Source organism: Micropterus dolomieu, linkage group LG07 (genome assembly GCF_021292245.1).
Source record: "Micropterus dolomieu isolate WLL.071019.BEF.003 ecotype Adirondacks linkage group LG07, ASM2129224v1, whole genome shotgun sequence".
In the NCBI taxonomy this organism is placed as follows: Eukaryota; Metazoa; Chordata; class Actinopteri; order Centrarchiformes; family Centrarchidae; genus Micropterus; species Micropterus dolomieu.
In genome coordinates, this window is record NC_060156.1 from 1,419,377 (window position 1) to 1,440,417 (window position 21,041).

Consider the following 21,041-nt stretch of genomic DNA (forward strand, 5'->3'; position numbering starts at 1 on the left):
CAATAAAGCTGAAATGGTTTTATTTCACATCATGATACCGACTTTAATGAGTTCAGAGTCCACGGACGCCGGGTTTGATGACAGCAGTGAACAGATGAAGGGTTCACGTCTGGGGAGTCGTGTCTTCCCGCTTCACTTCACCCATACAGCTGGCCAACCTCCCAACTCCTCTACTTACAGCTCACAGCACTGCTAACCTAAAAATACAGTCCATGAAGGCAGCTGTCGTGCAGATTTTCAGTTCTTATAGCAACACAGCAAATTTAATGACAATAATCCATCAATAACTATCAGATATTTGTGAAGATCATATTTCTCAAGCGAGTATTGAACTGACCAACATCAACATCCTGAGGCTGTGTAACTCCAGACTGTCCCAACCTTCATCATATGCAAGTACACGCCTGTGAATACCCACACTGAGCTCTGCCACACATCTCTTTAAACCGATCAATATTGTATCAGCCACCGTGTTGCTGTGCTGTCGGCTTCACACGTTTTGTGTGCAGCTCATTTTGTTTTTCCTTGTGCACATGCATGGCGGGCTGTATACAGCAGCGTCCTCATGAGGCTCGCTCTGTGTCAACACTCAGACAAAGAGATTGGTTTAGCTGATAAATACTGTGCACCATCATCCAGCTTCATGAGGTTGAAGATTTGATTCAGTAAGCATCATGAAGCTATGTGACCGTCAGCTGGAGGAAACCTGCAGCGCTGCCCTCTGCTCCTGCCTCCCACTCTGCAGCGTACGCTCTAGTGTTTCTGTGTTCACCGCTAATCTGAGTCCTGTTGGCAGGTCAGTTCAGGAACATCAGACGTCACGCGCCACGCTGACGCGGAAGTGAACCAATTAAAACAATTAAATTTTGTATGTTAATGTTCAGTGGACTCGATGACACATAAATGATAACGAGGGTGAAAAGAGGGGAAAGAGAGCCGGAGTTGAGCCACTTCTGAGATCTGGAACCTCCGTGTCCGCTAACAGTCGCTCTCTCTAAAGGAAGTCACGCCAGAATAAAAGTCACATAACTTCCTAAAAACCGCAGGAACATCTCGGATGTGATGGAGTACGTGTATTATAATGGAAACGGATACAGAGCGTGCCGTTAACTTCCTCCTCTTAAGATTAAATGTTTCCACGTACTGTACTGCAGGCAGCTGCACCTAAAGGTGGGCTTACAATGCGGTCCTTTTATCAGCTCCCGGAAAACTGAACTAGCGTTACCTCTTGGCCTCAGGTGAAGATGCCAACGATGGTCGTTCAGACTTGGCCACGGGTGGCTCTAACGACCATGACGACATGTCGTTACCACAGCCAGGAGCGCTAACGAACCAGCGTATTGGCGATCCAAGCTAACGAGAGGTTAGACAGCTGAGTTTCCCTACCAGTCAGTCAGAATTCTCTCAGATGAGGGACAAAATGTCTTCTAGTATCTTCACCCAAGTCCAGTTGCCCTTGATTTTAACCTTCTTTGGACCACTTCTGATAGGTACAGACACCTGCAGACGTGCAAATCAGGTGGTCCTATCCTGACTTGTACATGTAATAACATCTGCAGGATGTCACCAGTTTGCTTTCTACATGCAGCTTTCTCTTTGTCCTGTTTGCCTGATGAAGAAACTTTGCCTTTTTCACTCTAATTAACCTTTTTTTGTGAGCTGTAGTCCATAGTCAGTTATCAGTGTGATCACCCTGCGGTCGTCCTCTAACATTAAATAAGTAGCAATTTTAACCCAAAACATGGTCTTTCTATAAACCTACCCAAATTGTTTTTGTTTTACTCCTGTTAAAACCCTTTTTAGAGTTTGTGTCTTTTTACGTCGCCTTGTGTTTCTTGTATATCCTGCCTCCTTGTTAGGTTTCATGTACTCACACAAGGTGCTGTGCAAATAAACATAACTGACCAAACGTTAACCGTAGTGGTGCAAGATGAGGCAGTTACAAACAACATATTGGCTTTTAACTTTGGCTTCTTACTAACCTCAAGCCTTTCAAGAGGGTTATATGTGCACTTATCACAACCCGCCTTGATTACTGTAACGCTTTATGTAGGTGTTAGCCAGGCCTGCCTCTCTCCACTACAACTGGTCAAAGTGTCCATCTCCTCACTGGAGCTCGTGAAAGAGACCACATCACCCCTTCACTGGCTGCCAGTTCATTTCAGGATTGATTTTAAGACTATTGTATGTTTTTAAAGCTCCTCACGGGCCAGCTCCAGACTATATCACTGATCTATTAAAGCCGTTTGCTCCTTCAAGGTCATTAAGGTTCCTACTTGTTCCTAAAACACGGCTCTACCATCGGCTTCCTAGTTTTTATATCACCACCGAAAAAACAACCTTTACTCTTTGGCTTTGAACTAGTGTTACTTTCATCAGACGAAACTAAACGAAATATATAAGTCAACGGCCGTTTTCTTCCCCTGATGAAAACGAGACGAAGACAATGTCCTTAGATGCTGACTGTGACTATATTAACGTGCAAAATTGTTCATAAAATAAAAACGTTAATAAAACCTCTTTCTTTTTGACGGTATAACGAGGAGACAAAATATTCCAGGCCATATTTTCTCCCTCTAAATGAACAGTGTTTCTTCCTGCGCTTTGCATGCTGGGCGACCGGGGCGACGCCTGGTGGGTGAGGAAAACGTTCCTGTGGAGGAAGCGAACTCTGGTGATGAACACAACATGCTGGGGAGAAAGAGGCGCTTCAACGTCAGCTCCCCTAAAAGGAAGGTTTGTGATATTTCGCCCCACTCCCTCTCCGGTACGGGTTGTGTCGCTACGACCGACGTGCTGTGAACGGTCCGCGATCGTTCCCTCTTGGCTGGATGAATATTACCCATGATCCATGTAGGCCTACTACTAAAGCTGGGGCTCCCCGCAGCGCCACACAACTTTCTAAACTCTTCCTGACTAACTCTTAATGACTAAAACTAGACGAAAATACTTTTGATTTTCTTTTGACTTAAACACCCATAATTTTAGTCAAAAAAACTTGACTAAACAAAAAATAGTATACAGTGGACTAAATATGACAAAAACTAACAAGGACATCTGACTCAGGACTAATTTTTAAAATGGTGGACAAATTTAACACTACTTTGCACCCAGTTTGAGTTGTATGTTGTTATTTATTGACTCATTGTTGGTCAGCCTGGTTGTTCTTAAATGTTCTTTATAAGTAAAGTTAATTGGATTTTGCCTTTTAATTTGGAGCACTCACTGAGTCATTATTCATTCTGCCTTAATTATGACGTAGACTCAATAAAGTCCAAAAGTCCTCAGCAGTCGGGACGTTTCCGGTCTCGCTGCTCTTCACTGTATTCAGCTCAGAGCGTAAAGACTCTAATCTATGGACAAAGTGCCATTTCCAGTGTGACTGGGACTCCCTCTCTTTACCCTTCAGCTGAGAGACAGGGTCATGGCCCAGATATCAGTCAGCGCTCGCTGCAGCAAATTACTTCTAATAAAGCCTTTAGAAAGGCACCATTAACCACAGAGAGCGAGCGAGCGGCTGCAGCCACGGCAGCAAATCCAATCAGCTCCAATCAAATCACTGCAGAGACAAACAGGCCAGCTCAGACGCTCAGTGAAAGAGTGGTAGCATTTAGCATTTAGCATTCAAACAGCCATCAGCATATAAACTGCTTAGGTAGAAAACGTCTTTTCAGTGATTCATCACAGACCCACAGCTGGTTTCAGTCTGCCCTCTCTGTTAGAAATAAAGCTGCTGTTCGGTTGAAATGTTTCTAAAACAGCTGGCTGGTTAATCGGTTGATAAACATCAAATGGAGAAAAGCAGCAAATCCTCACATTTCAGAAGCTGCGACACGTATGGCAGTAAAAGACCAACACGTTCTCACATATGGACGCATCTGTCTGTAATGCACTGGGGAAAACCCTGTAACGCTAATGGTAGGTGTACGATATTTAACCCAAAAGACACCGGACTTTCACCCAGAAGACTGGAGTTCGTTTCCCGTGTGAAACCAAAAGTCAGTATTGAATGTTTTAGGGATGTTTCATGATTTCCGAGTGTAACATTCTTAATTTAGGTAAGTTAAGTAACGAAAGGAGTCTCCAACGACTATAACTGCTGTTGTTACCACAGCCAGGAGCACTAATGATCATCTGGATAACGATTTAAACAGACGTTGCATATTTATTGTTGCTAACTTCACTTAAAAACGATGCTGAACGGTACCCAGGGCGTTAAAAAGCGACGCCAGTGGGGTCTTGACCAAGCGTCCATACTGGTCCCATTTTAACAGTGATTGATTTTGATGAATCATTCAGTGATTCAACAAGTAAAAAGTGCCAAACATTGTTTGTTCCAGCTCATAAAACATTGAGCATTTGCATCCTGAAGTTCTGGGCTGTTAGTCGGACAGAATAAAAAAAAAAACTTTATTTATTTACTAAAACAACGAGGCCTTTATTTGAAACCGGCTTGGCACTTTTAGTTTTTATGAGTATCTCTTTTATTTTAGAAAGTGTTTTCTAAACTGCTGCCATTTCAACTCACCAGTGATGCTGTTTGCTTTCTATCCTAACTCAGCACTTCCTGTTTCGTGTTGATAAATAAAATTTGATGTGTATTTCGTCATATTCACGACGACTCTTTTACATCACCACTTACTTACTTACTCGCTCCTAAATTTGCGATATTTTAAGCTATCATCCTTTAAACTCAACACTTACTGTACAGATGTTGTCAGAATCAAAGGGCTTCATCCTGAACCAAGCGGGAAACTTCCGGTCTGAGACGTGACTCCAGTGTGGAAGTCCCTTAAACCTGTTCTCTCTAACGGCCAGCAGCAAAATGTTTCTACCTCTCAGCTGATTTATTCCCTCAGTAAACACTTTCCTGATGAGTTTATGGTCTCAGTCGCTAGTTTCAAGTCTTCTTCAACACAGCATGATGTTCATTTAGTAAATCATGGTCCCATTTAGAGGAACAGAGACCAGGAAGCAGGGGAGGCTTTAGGGCGGGGCTACGAGCTTCCTACGCGGCCGTCTCGTCCGTATATGGTCACGTCCGGTGCCGCTGGTTCCAATAACTCAACAAGGCGGCGTCCTATCGGCCAAACTCGAGGCTTCAAAACGGCGGTCCACAAACCAACGAGTGACGTCATCATGACTACGTCCACTTCTTCTATACAGTCTATGTCCAAGTATGCTTTTACTGTGAAACATCAGCAGGAAGTGTTTTATGGGGTTCTAGTGATTGGAGAAGTTGAAGCCATTGGAAATATTTAGAGTGTATTAGTGAGAAAACAGAGGGGAGTACGACCTGACTCTGTTATTCAGATAGACTTCCACACTGTTCCATTATTAACCTTTATTAGCGATCAGCCTCTTTCTAATGGAGAGTTAATGGCGTCTGAAGATCTCACCTTCTTATTGTGTCCAGGGCAGATCATAAAAACACCGTGTGGAACAGGAGAACCTCAGCTCTCAGTGAATCAGTGTTTGTTTTCTGTTTTCACCGTCTCGTTTTCCCCCCACAGTCATTATCACTTCATCAGGTTACTGCCCTGCAGAAACACTCATAATTAGCCGCAGCCTAAAATTAGCAGTGAAAAGGCTGCATCAGCAAGAGACAAGCAGCAATTAGCGGCTGCTGCAGAGGCCGGCGCTGCACACCGGATGCAGAGACTGGCTGCAGCTAAACATTCATTTTCCTTTTTCCGTCCGCCCGTCGTACGGAGGCTGGCCGCCGGCCGTCTGTCAAACTATCCTTTATAACTCTGAGGCTTTCTCAAAGCTTTTAATTTTCTCCTCCTCTGTGAGTCTTTTCACCAGAGCTGCTCTCTATCGAAGAACCAGCGGAGACGGTTTCTGGAGAGACAAGACGCCTCAGAAACTGGACAGTTACTGTTTTTACGTGACAGTAAGACAGTAGTTTCATGTTTGTACAGTGTGTAGAGTTTATTAGTTAAAGCAGTAATTTCTTTAGTCTCAGGTTTAGTTTGATTCTATTTTCTTTTTAGTTCTTGCATATAATTTGGTATTTTAATTGCACTTGTTCGTCACACTTACAGGTCATCACATTTGGACGCATGGTCAAGACCTGTTAGCGGGGGCGGAGCTTCATCACGGGGCCCGCCTGCGACAAAGTCATGTATACCAAGTTCACACGACCCCAGACTCGCTCCCAAAGTCCACTGAGTCTGTCTGCGTCGCGGCTGCCGGAGCTGATCGCAGCCAATGCTTGTGCTCACACCAGAAGCGTCGCGCCGCTATAGAATACGCAGCCATTTTCAAAATAAAATACTCTGTGCAGACCCCTGATCGTATATCAACAATAAACACAGAAGACAAAAAAGATAAAATTTAACTGCGTAGCTACTTAATCATAGTAGAACCCAAAAAGCAAGGTAACTACAATTACTTCAATTAATAAACGAGTCCCAACTTCTCTCATCCGTGTTGTTGTTGTGATGTTACTTCAAAATAAAAGCGTCTGTCGGAGCTGGATCAAATGAATGTTGTATTTGATGTTATTTGATCATTTTTATACAAGTATTATTCTGTTTGAAATAAATAAACTGTTTCATAGTAGTTTCAGTTTTGTGCAAAAGGAATTGTCCTGTCCCAAATATAGGCGGGGTCAATTCAGGGATTTTAGCAAATAAAAGCCCGGGCTATTCAAACTTTTACGGTAATCACCAAATCAACAAAATTTAAACATGTCAGCGAAATCCGGCAGGCAAAACTCTCTTATTCTGAAATGCTCCCTGTGGTAGTTGCTAGATCCACCCATCAAGACGAGGAACTAAAGCGGGTCACAGAGAGCTGTGAAGAAGGTAGTAGAAGCACAAGAAGGACGTATTGAAACCAAGTGATTAACGTGGGCAGGCTGCACGCTGCGCTGCTGAAACGCTTCAGCTTCCAGCGGAAGTTGAGGACTGAACTAAACCGCGGCGCCAGTGTGAGTCCAGGATGATATATAGCAGCTTAAATCCGTCCCATGATGCATCGCGGTGAAGAAAGTTTCCTATTTGTTTGAAAGTTACTCTGTGATTTCTGTGTTTTTAAACGTGTCTCGTTAGGACATAGTGCTTTCTGTTAGTAGTTGTCATTCTGTGGTGGTTTACTGTTGAAACCGGGAGTGAAGGGACGGTTTCATTTGATAGGAGCTGCTGCACTGGGTGTTTTCCATGTAGGTCGTTACCTGTGCGTAATTCTCTTTTGCGGTCTGCAAGTAACTGACAAAACATATGGCCCTGGCCGGGGCCCTGAGTCGGCCGCCCTCATGCACCCACGCTACCGCCGCTCCTGCCCGCTAGTGACTTTGTAAGGTTAAGTATCGTAATGTTATTTTAACCCAAACCATGGTCTTTTCCTAAACCTAACCAAACTGCGACGTTTCACAAAGCTAACAACTAGTTTTATTTTGAAAGTCTAACCGGACGTTTCTTGATGCTATCTTGACCGCGGAGCCCTGTACGATTAGTTGAGGGTGAGAACATGTTGCACCTGCCTCCAGACGTGACATATAAATAATGTAATCTGATGTTGTTGGTTAGATTCCCGCTGGAGACGTTTGTCATCCCTCATCTCCTGTCTGCTTCTCTACGGCCGTCAAAGACACAAAAACAAATTAATTTTGAAAAAGCAACGCATGTTTTCTTCGTTGACACATGCGAACGGAAGAATGGCGTCAGGCTGAAGGAAGGCGGTGATTATGTGGCCGGCGCCGGCTTACTGTTGGAAGTTAATGTAATCTGACTACAGCTGCAGAACGAGATTTAGACCTCCAGTGATCAATAAATCAACCAGTCAAGTGACAGAAAATTAATCAGCATCACAGATTCATCGCTGTGAGAAAAACGTGCCGCTTCCAGCTTCAAATGTTTTTTCTGACAGCGTAGACCAAACTATTCACTGATTAATCAGTTAATCAATAAAATAAGCGACATATTAACTGTTAACGAAAATAATCGTTAGTTGCAGCTCCGCAGAGATTAATTCAAAATGACGTTCTGTGTTGTGGTTTGATTTTGGAGGAATTATTGTAGTTTAATTTAAATATTTTTACACTCCTTCGTTTTTTTTTTGTTTTTTTTTTTTTTTTACTTCTACATTTCTTTAATTCCTTCTTTAGCAACGTGAGCCACTATAACATAACAAATTAAAGTATTTCTGATTTGATTTACAGATTTTATCCGTTATCCTTGAACCTGGCCAAGCTGATGTGTCATCTCAGTTACAACACCGCTCGTTCTCTTTAGACTCTGAATCAATCCACCGTGGATTACTTAAAATTCAAGCAATGCTATTAGTGTGGCTGTGGCTCGCGTTTCAAATCCATTTAATCCACTTAGGGCCTGAAAGGCAGGGGAGACAGCGGCGGCGGGGGTCAATACAGACGCCAGTTTGCAAGAAGAAAAAAAGAAATAGGACTACATTTGAAAAAGGAGCCTCATGAGACTAATGAGAACACAGTGATGTAAGTCACACATGTCCTCGATCGAAGAGGACGCAGCAACATATAAACTAGAGATCAGAGCTTCACCGAAGGATTGTTCCACAATTTATCCAAAACAAAACTGAAACTATTTACAGACTAACAGCCGCCACAAAAACACCGGTCTCCTGGGTGAAAGTCCACCAGTCCTGCACCGACCACCTCTTTACTCTGACTGTGCTGTTATTTATATACTACGCTGTTTAAAAATGACACTAAGGGGCTTCGCAGTGCGTTAAAAATGATCAGCTAGAGCAGAACAGTCACGTGTCACTTGTAGAAACAAACTCCGGCCGCTGCTGCCAGTGATGATGCACTCCGTTTCCTCAGTTTTCTCTTTTTCAGTGTTTCAGTTTGTCGACTCCGAGAGCGCAGGACAGCTACGGTGGCTCACACAGCTCAAAAGGTGTCTCTTCTGAGACAGCAGAGAGTGGCCAGTCAGGAAATGAGGTTTCTTTAGGTAGATTTATTTAAGAAAATATATTTACTTAATTATTCAGTAAAACCAGATGTTACTGTGACTTTACCTGAGTGTGAAACACTGTCACTGTTTCTGCACCACAGTCCTTCATAAACCACACATTAGATTATACAAACACGTTCATTCCGCTCACTCTAACAGGGACACTTGCTGCTGAACGCAGGAAAAGAAAACACAAGAAAACTGGACTCTGGACTCTAACTTGTTTTAACAAGCTAGATAAAAGGTAACGCCCTGGCAGCGGCAAACAGCTTTGGTTTAATATTTGATTACATTAATGTTTAAGTTGAGATTTAACAGAAATATTTTATGCTGCTGTGTAAAAGGGAACACAGCTGGGAAAAAGCACCTTATTTGTGTAAAGTCTTTGCAAACCACATGTTATTACACTTTTGTGTATATAGCAGTACATTTAAAATAAAACACAATACTTTAGAATTCATTATTCAATTTTACATGTAACAATGCGATTAATTGCAGATAAAAATTTTAATCGTTGCCCAGCACTAGACTTCTCATTAAATGAAGACATTAGTCTGGGTGGTGATGGCGCAGTGGATAAGACACACGCCTTTGGTGGGAGAGACCCGGGTTCGAAACCCTGAACGAGACATTTTAACCCCTAGTTGCTCCAGAAATAAATAGCATTTCTGATATAAATAGCAGTTGTAATTCGCTTTGGATAAAAGCGTCAGCTAAATGAATAAATGTAATGTAAATGTTCTCCTTTTCTCTGTCAGAGGACACAGATCTGTGGGAGAGATTCTGAACGTGCAGGAAGTTTTGAACGTGAGCAGAAAATCTGCTGAAACACAGGAGCTGTTAAAATCCAGGAGTTTCTAACTGGATTAAAATGAATTCATTTCTCATGGAGGTGAAAAGGAGCCACAGTCACATTTAAAGAGGTCACTTCCCCAAACAGAGACACAAAGAGGAGGGAAGGCTGAACCAGGACTCAGCAGATATTAAATAAGCTGATCTACAGGAGGAACAGATCTCAGAGCAGAGCTGATTAGACTGTGTTCTCGTTACATAAATAAAAATATTTCCACCATAAACTGGAGCAGAAAATTTACAGTTTAATGCTCAAAATGTTGTTAAAATCTCGTCACACATCCAAAGACAATATTATAATCATGTGACACACTGAGCAGGTTGCTAACAGGAAGTGTGTGTGTCAGAGCTTCCAGCAGGCGACAGAATGACCAGATGGTGTTAGAGAGAGACTGAAGAGAGGCAGTGTTCTGTAGCGTTCCTCCAGCCGTGACTGCTCTCTGCATTTTAAACACCTTCCTCCTGTCACTCACAGACTCTGCACGCCAATTAGCATCGCACACACACACACACACACTCTGCCCGTGAATATTCCCGGCCGCCCCGCAGACAGACGGGAGGAGACGCTTCACATTTTCACCACAAATGAAAATCCACGACACTCAGCAGACGAGTCCTTGTGTAGCTGAACAGAATCACACAGGGAAACACTACTGGTTATATTGAGGGCTGCAGTTCATTTTGTCCTCAGAGCTGTTTGTACTGAAGACACATTATCTGTCACAGCTGACAGGTAGACAGATATCTTCCTCCATATTAAAAAGCCGTGGAAGAAATAAAGGGTTCAGGTCAGAGAGATCCGGCCGTGTCCAGTTGCTGGAAAAAGTCTCGCCTGCACACGCAACTCGCACGTCTGGGTGCCGAGAGGTCGTTCTCCACCTCTGGTGACTAAAAACACACGTGGCTTTGCTGCACGGCCTTCCGTCTTTGTGCAGCACACAGTGAAATGTAACGCCAGCTGCATTATTAAAATTTTCTGCCAATGGACTAATTTATTTACTGAAAAATTGTTTCAGCTTTACAGAAAAGATCTGAAACAGGCAGCTTTAAAGAGGTGGTATTCTGCTTTTTGGCTTTTCCCCTCTCCTTTATTGAGTTATAAGCCTTTTTTGTGCTGTAACAGGTTCCAAGTCCAGCCCAAAGTGAGTTCCCATCTCCCACAGAAAACTCTGCTCTGAACTGAAAACAGCTCGTTTGTAGTTCAGCCGCTTCCCTTTCTTGTGACGTCACAATGAAAATACGTGTCATAACGCTCGCCAAGCGGCGACTCCGACACGCCCTCAGAAACAGCGAGCTGCAGCACACAGCTCTCCTCTCCCTTCCAAACACTAGCTACCCTCCAGGCAGTCAGTGGACATAAAGTTGTTCCTGTGATGTAGAGACAGAGCTCAGTTAAAACTTTATGGATACAGATTAATAACTCGCCGCTCTGAAACTCTCGCTCCAGTCGACTCCAGACGGCTGAACCCGAGCCGTTTACCGGCTTCTCGCCGACCCGCCCTTCTCTGCTTCTGATTGGCTTGTAGTCCTTAACTAGGAACTGAGCATGTGCAGCTCCCAACAAAGATCATTTAGAGACAAGATGTATCACTCCATAGCTAAAACGAAGCCTTCGACACAGGCTGGAAAGAGGAGCTGCAGCAATGTGCAGTAGGACAAACATATAACCATGTAAACCTGTTCTGGTACAACCTCTAAATAAGATGAGGAACCTGAACATGAGCAGAATAACACCTCTTTAAAATAAAGAGTTTTCACAGAAACGGCCAAAAAGCCAAATTCAAAACGGTCGTCCGGTGACGTCACGGCGGCTCCGTCCACTTCATTCATATCGTCTTTGCTCCGGACTGAAAACAGTCATAATTCCTAAATTTAGGGACTTTCTCAGTCTGTGTTCTTGTGAAACATCATCATCTTGTGGCTTGACTGCACAGATATCCCAGCATTCATTTCAGCATTCAAACGAGGGGTGAGGAGCAGCAGAGAGAGAGGGAGCTGAGAGAGGCCGGCAACAGAAGGTTTTTAATTATTTTCATACGCTTTCATCATTAAATCCACTCCTGGGAAGTTTTGAGGCGAGAAATCAACTGTGTAGATTTTAAATATCGTCAGTTTAGCGAAAATTGATGGCAAATTGAAAACATGCTCAAATGCGTTTGGAGAAGTAGAATGAAAGGGGACTGTCTTCGCTTTATTATTCTAATTATTATAGACATTAGAGCAGTAAAGTTGTGGTTACATTACTTGCTTTTTATTTGCTGAATAATTCTTATTTTTGCACCAATATACCAAAGCTCATCCCCTGTAAGTTAAAACCTGCTGAGCTTTTTGTTTTGGGGGACAAAGCCCGGTTGTTTTCTTGGTGCTCTGCAGGCGACCCGTGCGCTGAGGGTTTCACGCAACACCAGCAAGAACGCAGCGGCGTTCTGCGTGCATGTGACACTGCAAGTTCATTCGTCCAAGAGCAACTAGCTGGAACGTTCTCCCCAAGAACACAAGAAACACCCAAAGGCACGTCCTCTTGGCCACAGAAACAAAGACTCTCTACATGTGTGATTAAGGGAAGTAACGATGACAGAAATGATTGGATGTGTGCGTGTTAAACTCGTGCTAAACGGGCTGATTGACAGGAGCAGCGAGCTGAGGCGGCGCCGTCTGTTCCCGTCCCCTCTAATTACAATCAGGGAAAACTGAAAGTGGCAGAACTCATCAGCGAGCCTCCTCTGAGCTCTCATTGCGGCGGCCGATACCGAGGCCGATGACAATGATGACGGCTGACGGACTGAAGGCTTCATGCTGAGACTCAGATCAATTCATTTTAAACACGGAGAAAACAACTCTGCAGCACCGCGGGGCCGTTTAAAGAACACAAATTAAAAGGCGTCCTGATGCAGCAGCCCGGTCACGATAACTACTCTTTGTTAGACAATATATTCTCCTGGGAGTAATAAAGATAAACGATATTATTGTCATTTTAAGAGCATTTTATGCCACTTTCATAATGATAATACAATAACATAATAATGCAACTGACTCTTAAGAACATCCAGACTTTCGACTGCTGGTTGTGAAGGCGTCACTTTGGCCTCTGGGTAACTGTGACGGCAGAATCTTTACAAACCAAACAATCGACGGATCGATGGAGGAAATAACCAGCAGATTGATCCAGAATGAAAAGAATCATCAGCTGCAGTCTGAAACTAAACTGCTGCAGCAGCAACATCCTGCTTTACATAAATGAGGCGGAATAATAACATACTAGTACCAGATTTTACGGCTTTACTGATTATAATTACATACTTTTACTTGTAACAGAGTATTTTACAGTGTGGTTTTAGTACTTTTACTTCAGACCTGAATTCTTCCTGCAGCTGCTTTAAGCCTCGGCCCTGTGAACACTATCGGTCTAAGTGAGGACATCTGCCGTGTTAGACGCTCTGAATCAAATCCTGCTTTAACATCATGTATCCAATCAGCGGGACAAATAACATCCAGACGACAACGGGAGACAACAACAGATGACGGGGAGATCGTACAGCAGCGGCTCGAGAGGCTCGATGATCTCAGCGCCTTGGGACAGACGAGGTCAGTCTGTCTGCGATTATCAACCATAACATCTGCTGCTGCCTCAAACAGGAAGCCTTGAACACTGCTCACGGCGCTCAGACGAAGCACGCCGACCTCCAACAACGTGATGCGTGTGAGGGGACAGGAGATTCTGTAGAACTGGTTTTATTTTGAAAATACAGTCAGCAATTGTATAATTAATTAAACGAGACGAGATTTTAACACTTCTTTAAGAAATCTTAAATGCTGAATTATATGAAAAAATTGAGCATTAAAAAATGTATTTCCTGCATTCTGGTGAATTTTTCTGCACTAATTTATGATGGAAATGTTATTATTTCTGTAAAGGGAAACAAAATTCAGAATCTAAGTCAGCTCTGCTCTTAAATCTGTTCCTCCTGTAGAAACTTATTTAATCTCATCCCTGCTGAGTCCTGGTTCAGCCTTCCCTCCTCTCTGTGTCTCTGTTTGGGGAAGTGACCTCTTTAAATGTGACTGTGGCTCCTTTTCACCTCCATGAGAAATGAATTCATTTTAATTCAGTTAGAAACTCCTGGATTTTAACAGCTCCTGTATTTCTGCAGATTTTCTGCTCACGTTCAAAACTTCCTGCACGTTCAGAATCTCTCCCACAGATCTGTGTCAAAAGGCAGAATATTACCAGTCTAAATAGAGATTATTAAAGAGGTGGTATTCTGCTCATTTTCAGGTTCAAAATCTTATTTAGAGTTTGTACCAGAGCAGGTTTACATGGTTATATGTTTGTCCTACTGCACATTGCTGCAGCTCCTCTTTTCAGCCTGTGTTGAAGGCTTCGTTTTAGCTATGTAGTGATACATCTTGTCTCTAAATGATCTTTGTTGGGAGTTGCACATGCTCAGTTCCTAGTTAAGGACTACTAGCCAATCAGAAGCAGAGAAGGGCGGGTCAGCGAGAAGCCGGTAAACGGCTCGGGTTCAGCCGTACGTGTCGCCAACCGGCTCGGCAACACGGACTGGAGCGAGAGTTTCAGAGCGGTGAGTTATTAATCTGTATCCATAAAGTTTTAACTGAGCTCTGTCTCTACATCACAGGAACAACTTTATGTCCACTGACTGAAAAGATATAAACTCAATAAAGGAGAGGGAAAAAGCCTAAAAGCATAATACCACCTCTTTAAAAGCCTACCTGTCCTATACTCGGCTGTGCATTTTGCTCCGCTGGTTCAGTCCGTCTGACCGACACAGTTTGGGACTGCATGTTGTGAAACTGAAAGTAGCCGACAACACTTGTGATCAGGCAGAACTGTTAACTTCAGCAGCTCTCAGTCCCAAACAGAGCAAGCTTCAGTTTCAGGGTTGTTTGCGCCAGTGTTGCATCAGCTGGGCGGAGTAGATGTCATCAGTTATACATTTGTGTGGCGTGAGAGCGTGTGGATAAAGTCAATCGTGAGAGTCTCACGAGACAGCTTTTAAATCTCACGAGATCTCGTGACCGCCCTAGTTATAATCTAAAAACCTCCGTAACAAAAGTGCGTCCACTTCTTCTGTCATACAGTCCATACCTGTGACAGTCGTTTGTTGAACACAGAAGAGACCAGGACTGAAAGACAACCATGGACCAGTATTTCTCCCACGGTTTGAAACCAAATGAACCAAACGCTGGAAAAGAGGCTGTTTAGGTTTCGGGCTTCAAACTGCCTTAAAAATAACTCCGACCTGAACCTGAAACCAGTGGAAAGACATTTCAGGATCCTGCTGAACACTCTCTGCAGTGGTTTGGATGCGGCATCATCCAGAAATGTGATGACAGATCCAGATGCTTTGGCTTCCTGCTCCACATCGCCAGTTATGTGCGAGCGCTTGTGTGTGTGTGCGAATGAAATGAAGCACAATTTCCAAACGGAGGTCAGTTCAGCTAAAGAACGACTTCTCTGTCTGAAGCGCACACACAAACTTAAACTTTCTAATTTAATAGAAGAAGAGAGGGAAGTCCGGTGTAATCTTCACCTGTCGTTCACCTGGTCAGCGCTGCTCAGCTGTGACTGGGCGGAGTTCTGGATCTAGACTCTGAGCCTCGGCTGGCAGCTCCGGACTCACAATAAATCTGCCAGCTCACACCGACTCTTCCACTTTCTCCATCGGTCTAATAAAAGATCAATGAACAGATATGTCAGTAAAGACTGCAGCTGTCACTCACCTCTAAACACAGAGCTGCTGGTCACAAGATAATAAATATGTCAAGCTGAATTTTGGGAAAATGACTTTAAAAGTTAAGGCACAAGACATCTAGAACAGGGTTTATAAATTATGAGCCACTGGCAAAATGAAGACAGCTGCGCCTACAGTTCCCATAATGCACTGAGGGATGGAAACAGGTTTACAAGTTTAATGTTGCCAGTGACGGCATTTGTACTTGTGTGTTGTCGTCTGCGTCGCCAAAACGCTAGCTGGCGGTTGGTGCTTTCTTAATTTATATGATGCTGCTGAAAAGTAGTGTTTCAGGGACCGGGCCCCACAGATTACTGAACAAAGCACAACTTTATTCACTGATTTTGCTGAAACTGGATCTTATTTGATGTTAAATATTATCTGGTATCCCGGCTGCTCTGCCTCAGCTCTGTGATTTACCGGCTCCCCTGATGGACACATGGACCGAACACAGCCTCATCAGCTGACTCAGCCCCGGGGTTATAAGAGCCAAACCGGCAAGAAAACCACCTTCGTACTGCGTTCCCAGCGGTCAGACTGGCCTCCGTCGGTCTCGGAGTCTGTGCTCGGGTCCGTCTGCCGTGTTCAGTCACTGGGAGCTGGAACCAGTCCGCACAGAGTCTGCATGACGGCGTGGGGCCGTAACCACATTCAACTACTGGCTACACGCCGATCAATATCTGCGACAAATCCCTCCCCAGCATAAATAGAAAATAGCACTCTGTTTCATGGAAACTTTCATGTAATCCCCCGTTTTTACAAAATGTACTTTCCGTACTTTAACGGAACTCAGTTACTTTATTTTTGTATTCTGCTTACGTAACGCCGTTACTGTAATCTGTTACTCCCCAACCCTGATGCTATGCACGACCTTTTGAATCGGTTGAGGCAGAAGAAGAAGGACGAACCGGAAATGCGACGCTACCAAACCAACCAATCACAGTTCTTGAAATCTGTGTCGTTGCGACTTTTTTGGGGAGGTGTGCGTCGGGCTACGCCGTAGATTCGATGCAGGAATATAAATTGACCGGCGGCTGCGCTACAACTCAGCCGTACTTGCTTATATGTTAGCAAATTGTCCCTGAGACAAACACCAGCGTTTCCCACGTACAGACTTCACTTTGTCAGTTTCCCGTTTACAAACACCGCGCACAGAGACGACAGGTACAGACCGCGAGGAGATGTTCAGCGTGTTTGACAAAAAGACGTGTGCGTCGTGTTAAAATCAAACCTTTAACGTCAGAATATCAGCCCGCCCCTCCGGCTCTAATTGTTTTGTAATCGTTCCGTTTCACTCTGAGGTTCCCGGTTCTTCCTACAGTTTGCTGACGCTGCAGAGGAGCTGAAGCTCTAACAAAAGCAGCTGAGTAAACTAGAAATCAGAGAAAAGAAAAACTGATTACTGCTTCATCACAAAGCTTTTAGCGCTGAAAAACAGCCCGAGAGCAGACAGCAGGGGGGGTTCATTTCTTATCACCGCCAACACACTTTTCACTCTCAGTGGTGAGCAGAGTAACTCTGCCATCTGAAAACACTGAGAAACAACAGAGTTTACTCAGCTGGGTTTGTACAAGGTGCTGCAAAGACAAACAGCTGAAGCTATTCTGGGCTGAAGCTGCTTCCCTGGAAACACACATCATACGATGCCTATGAAGAGTATTCACCCGCTTGGATGTTTCACCCTTTTGTTTATTTTATACATGAAATCACGGTCAATATAATTTGGCTTTTTGACAAGAATTTGCAAAAAAAATTATTAAAAATATATAAGGTAAGATGACTGCATAAATATTCAGTATTTAGTAGATGACCTTTGGCACGACCACACGGTCTGTGTGGATATGTTTCTATCAGGCTGGCACTTCTGGACACTGCAATCTTTCCTTGCAGAACAGCTCAAGCTCTGTTGCTCGGGGATCGGGCGTGAACGGCTCTTTTCAAGTCCAGCCCCACATTCTGGATTGGATTGAGATCTGGGCTTTGACTCGGCCCCTCCAGAACATGCACCTTGCTGTCTTTAACCCATTTCTGTGGAGCTTTTGCTGCTTGCTTGGGGTCGTTCTCTTGCTGGAAAAGAAATCTTCTCTCTAGTCAGATTACCCACCAGGGTTTGGCCATATTTTTCTGCATTCATGTTCCCCTCTACCTTTACAAGCCTACCAGGGCCTGCTGCTGCGAAGCATCCCCAGAGCATGATGAGACCTTGGAGTCCAGCACAGGCCTTTGGGCGAATTCCAGGCAGATTTCTATGAGCTTTTTTCAGCAGAGGCTTTCTCTTTGCCTTCACTCTCCCATACAGTTGTTGTACAGTCTCTCCCATCTGAGCCACTGAAGCGTTTGACTCCTTCAGAGTGCTCGTAGGTGTCTCCCTGGCCTCCCTCACCAGTCTTCTTCTTACCCGCTCACTTGGCTCTAGGCACATTTAAACAAGTGCCACACTCCATCCGTTTCTGAATGATGGATTTAACTGAACTCTGTGGGACGTCCAGTGAGTTGAAAATCTTTCTTCTTCATCTCCTGACTTGACACTTTTCAATGATCTTTTTCTCTGAGGTGATCATGTTGCATCTGCAGTAGGAATACTGATGAAAACCAAGAATGCAAAGAACGGACTTGTGTTCTTGGGGAGAACGTTCTTGCTAGTCTTTCTTGGAAGAATGAACTTGCACACATGTCACGAGCACACAAAACGCTGCTGACAGAGCGCAGAGGCCGCCTGCGTCGCTCTGATTATTATAACAGCCAGGCTTCATCCCCCAAAACTAAAAGCTCAGAATCGGGTTTATTGTAGGTTTTAACTTACCAAGATATATTTGCACATAAAAAAATTATAATCAAATACTGTGACCACAACTCTACTGTACACTAGCAATGTAATGTCTAATAATAATAATAATAATAATAATAATGCAAAGACAGTCCACTTTCATACTATTTCTGATAATTTTTCAGAGTTTCACAGGACCAGATTTTTCCGTACATCATCCAGATGTCTCTTGATTTAAGTTAAAATCTTACAACATGACTCAGAATGTAACGACAGAATAACAGCGGTGCGAACGTTAAAACTGTCTTACAGCTGTGGGTCTTTACTCTGCCGTTGTTGCTGGACTCTGCTGTGTTGGCTGCAGTGGTCTGTGTGTCTGAGGCCTCTGTGAGCTGATCTGGCCGGTTGGCTCGTTAGCTTCCCCCCGGCTGACGGTTGTGAAGCGTCACAACTCCGAAAACGTTTGAGCACATTTTAGATTCGCCATCATTTTTAGTAAAACCGCCCATGTTCAACACCTACACAGCTGATTTCTCGCCTCAAACCTTCTCAGAAGTGGATTTAGTGATGAAATAACGTACGAAAATAGTACAAAACGTTCAGTTGTCGGCCTCTTTCAGCTTCTTTCAGCCCCTCGCTTGAATGCCGAAATGAATGCTGGGATATCTCCGCCATCAAGTTCACACAAGTTACCAACAGATGCATCCTGGGTAAAATGGGCGTGCCAAGAACACTTCCGGGATTTTTTACCGTTCTTGTGTATTGGGACAGAACTTGGGCCACAAAATATTCACAAGAACACAGATTGAGAAAGGCCCAGAGACTGGACCTCCCAGACACTTGACTGAACTCGGGTGATCTCCATTTCACTAACTGTGACGCTGCTGGCATCAACTAGCTGGACTTTAAATTTGTGAATATTTATTCAATCATCTTCTTTACCTTCTATATTTTTTATTAATTGACATGAGTTTGTAAAAATCTGTTTTCAAATTCTTGTCAAAAAAGCCAAATTATATTGACCATGATTTCATGTATAAAATAAACTTTTTACAGGCATTGTACATATTTATGGTACACACAGAACTACAAAGCTGCACAAACATCCCGCACACATGGAGTCAAGTGTCCTCGCAAAGACAGGAGTACAGAAACACACACCCAGGCCTTCGGAGATGTGGCTCTGGTGATTTTTTAATGGAAGCACTGTTGCGTTGAGGCATTTATTCAAAGAGCAGGCAGAGACGTCTCCTCGTCTGATTCACACCAGCAATTAAAAGCAGGCCAGATGCCTTTGGGGGGAGGGAGAGGGGGAGATCAGAGGAAACATCGAATCGTTGGGCGATAAGGCTTCCCTTTGTGCACAGAAAGCCCCGTTCGCTTGCTGCTCCATGCAGATAGACTCTTTGTGAGCCGTCGGTGCAGTTCATGACTCTGTCGTCACATTCTGTATCTATTCACACCTCAGCTGAGCCACTTTGTCAGAGGTTCATTGTGACTTGATCAAAGAGATGAGGAGGTGGAAAGGCATCATTTTACACAAAGAGAAAGAAAAGAAAGAAATCCTCGCAGATCAGGTTATTGTATGGTAATAACAACCTGATATTCACAAGGTACAACATTACACATGTCGGCGTCGGAGCTGAAAGAATCAGTTTCTGAATCATCGTCCTGACTAATTTCCATGTTGATTTCAACCCAAGGCGCCACAAGTGACTCACAACAGGATCAGACTGCAGGATATAAGGAGCAGCGACCTGGAAGCCTAAGGAAGCCTTAGGAAGTAACCTAAACCTGCGTCCTCTCCAGCAGCCAGCAGGGGGCGACTCCACCGGCAGCAGAAAGAAATGTGATTGTATAGAAGTCTCTGAGAAAATGTTTCTACTTCTCAGCTGATTTATTCCCTCAGTAAACACTTAAAAGAGTTAAAACAAGTGGACGTAGCCGCCGTGACGTCCCGTTGGTTTGTGGAACACTTTTTTGAAGCCCTTGGCATCTTGGCCGTCGCCGTCTCTGTTTTTTTGGAACCAGACGTGACCATATTTGGACGAGAGGATGGAGCTAGCTAGCTTGGTTAGCTAGCTGCATCTGTAATTCACATTAACTGTGATATTAGCAGGGATGCTAATTTTAGCTAGCGACAAACAGGCTTAAAACTAAACGTACTTACTGAAAAATGAGCAGCCGACTCCTGATGAGCTTTTTCAGCGGCGCTGGTTAAATGTACGCAGAGCAGCGGATACGAGTCGCCTCTATTCTGATTGACAGGTCGCCAATCAGCTTGTAGCCCCGCCCTAAAGCCTCCCCTGCTTCCTGGTCTCTGTTCCTCTAAATGGGACCATAATTTACTAAATGAACATCATGCTGTGTTGAAGAAGACTTGAAACTAGCGACTGAGACCATAAACTCATCAGGAAAGTGTTTACTGAGGGAATAAATCAGCTGACAAGTAGAAACATTTTCTCAGAGACTTCTATACAATCACACTTCTTTCTGCAGCCGCTGGAGTCGCCCCCTGCTGGCTGCTAGAGAGGATGCAGGTTTAAGTCGCCCCCTGCTGGCTGCTAGACAGGACGCAGGTTTAAGTCGCCCCCTGCTGGCTGCTAGACAGGACGCAGGTTTAAGTCGCCCCCTGCTGGCTGCTAGACAGGACGCAGGTTTAAGTCGCCCCCTGCTGGCTGCTAGACAGGACGCAGGTTTAAGTCGCCCCCTGCTGGCTGCTAGACA

At 44.1% G+C, this 21,041-nt stretch overlaps 1 protein-coding gene across 8 annotated transcripts in view; it reads right to left on the minus strand.

Moving 5' to 3' along the window:
• The window catches only part of enox1 (ecto-NOX disulfide-thiol exchanger 1), a 155,538-nt gene that overhangs the window by 70,028 nt on the left and 64,469 nt on the right, over positions 1–21,041 (minus strand). For 5 of the 8 annotated variants that reach the window (XM_046054004.1, XM_046054005.1, XM_046054009.1 and 2 more), the window contains one exon: positions 15,347–15,482. The exons of the other annotated variants lie outside the window; for them this stretch is intronic. The gene's annotated coding sequence lies outside the window, so the exon portion shown is untranslated. The remainder of the gene's footprint in view (positions 1–15,346; positions 15,483–21,041) is intronic. 8 annotated transcript variants of the gene reach the window in all.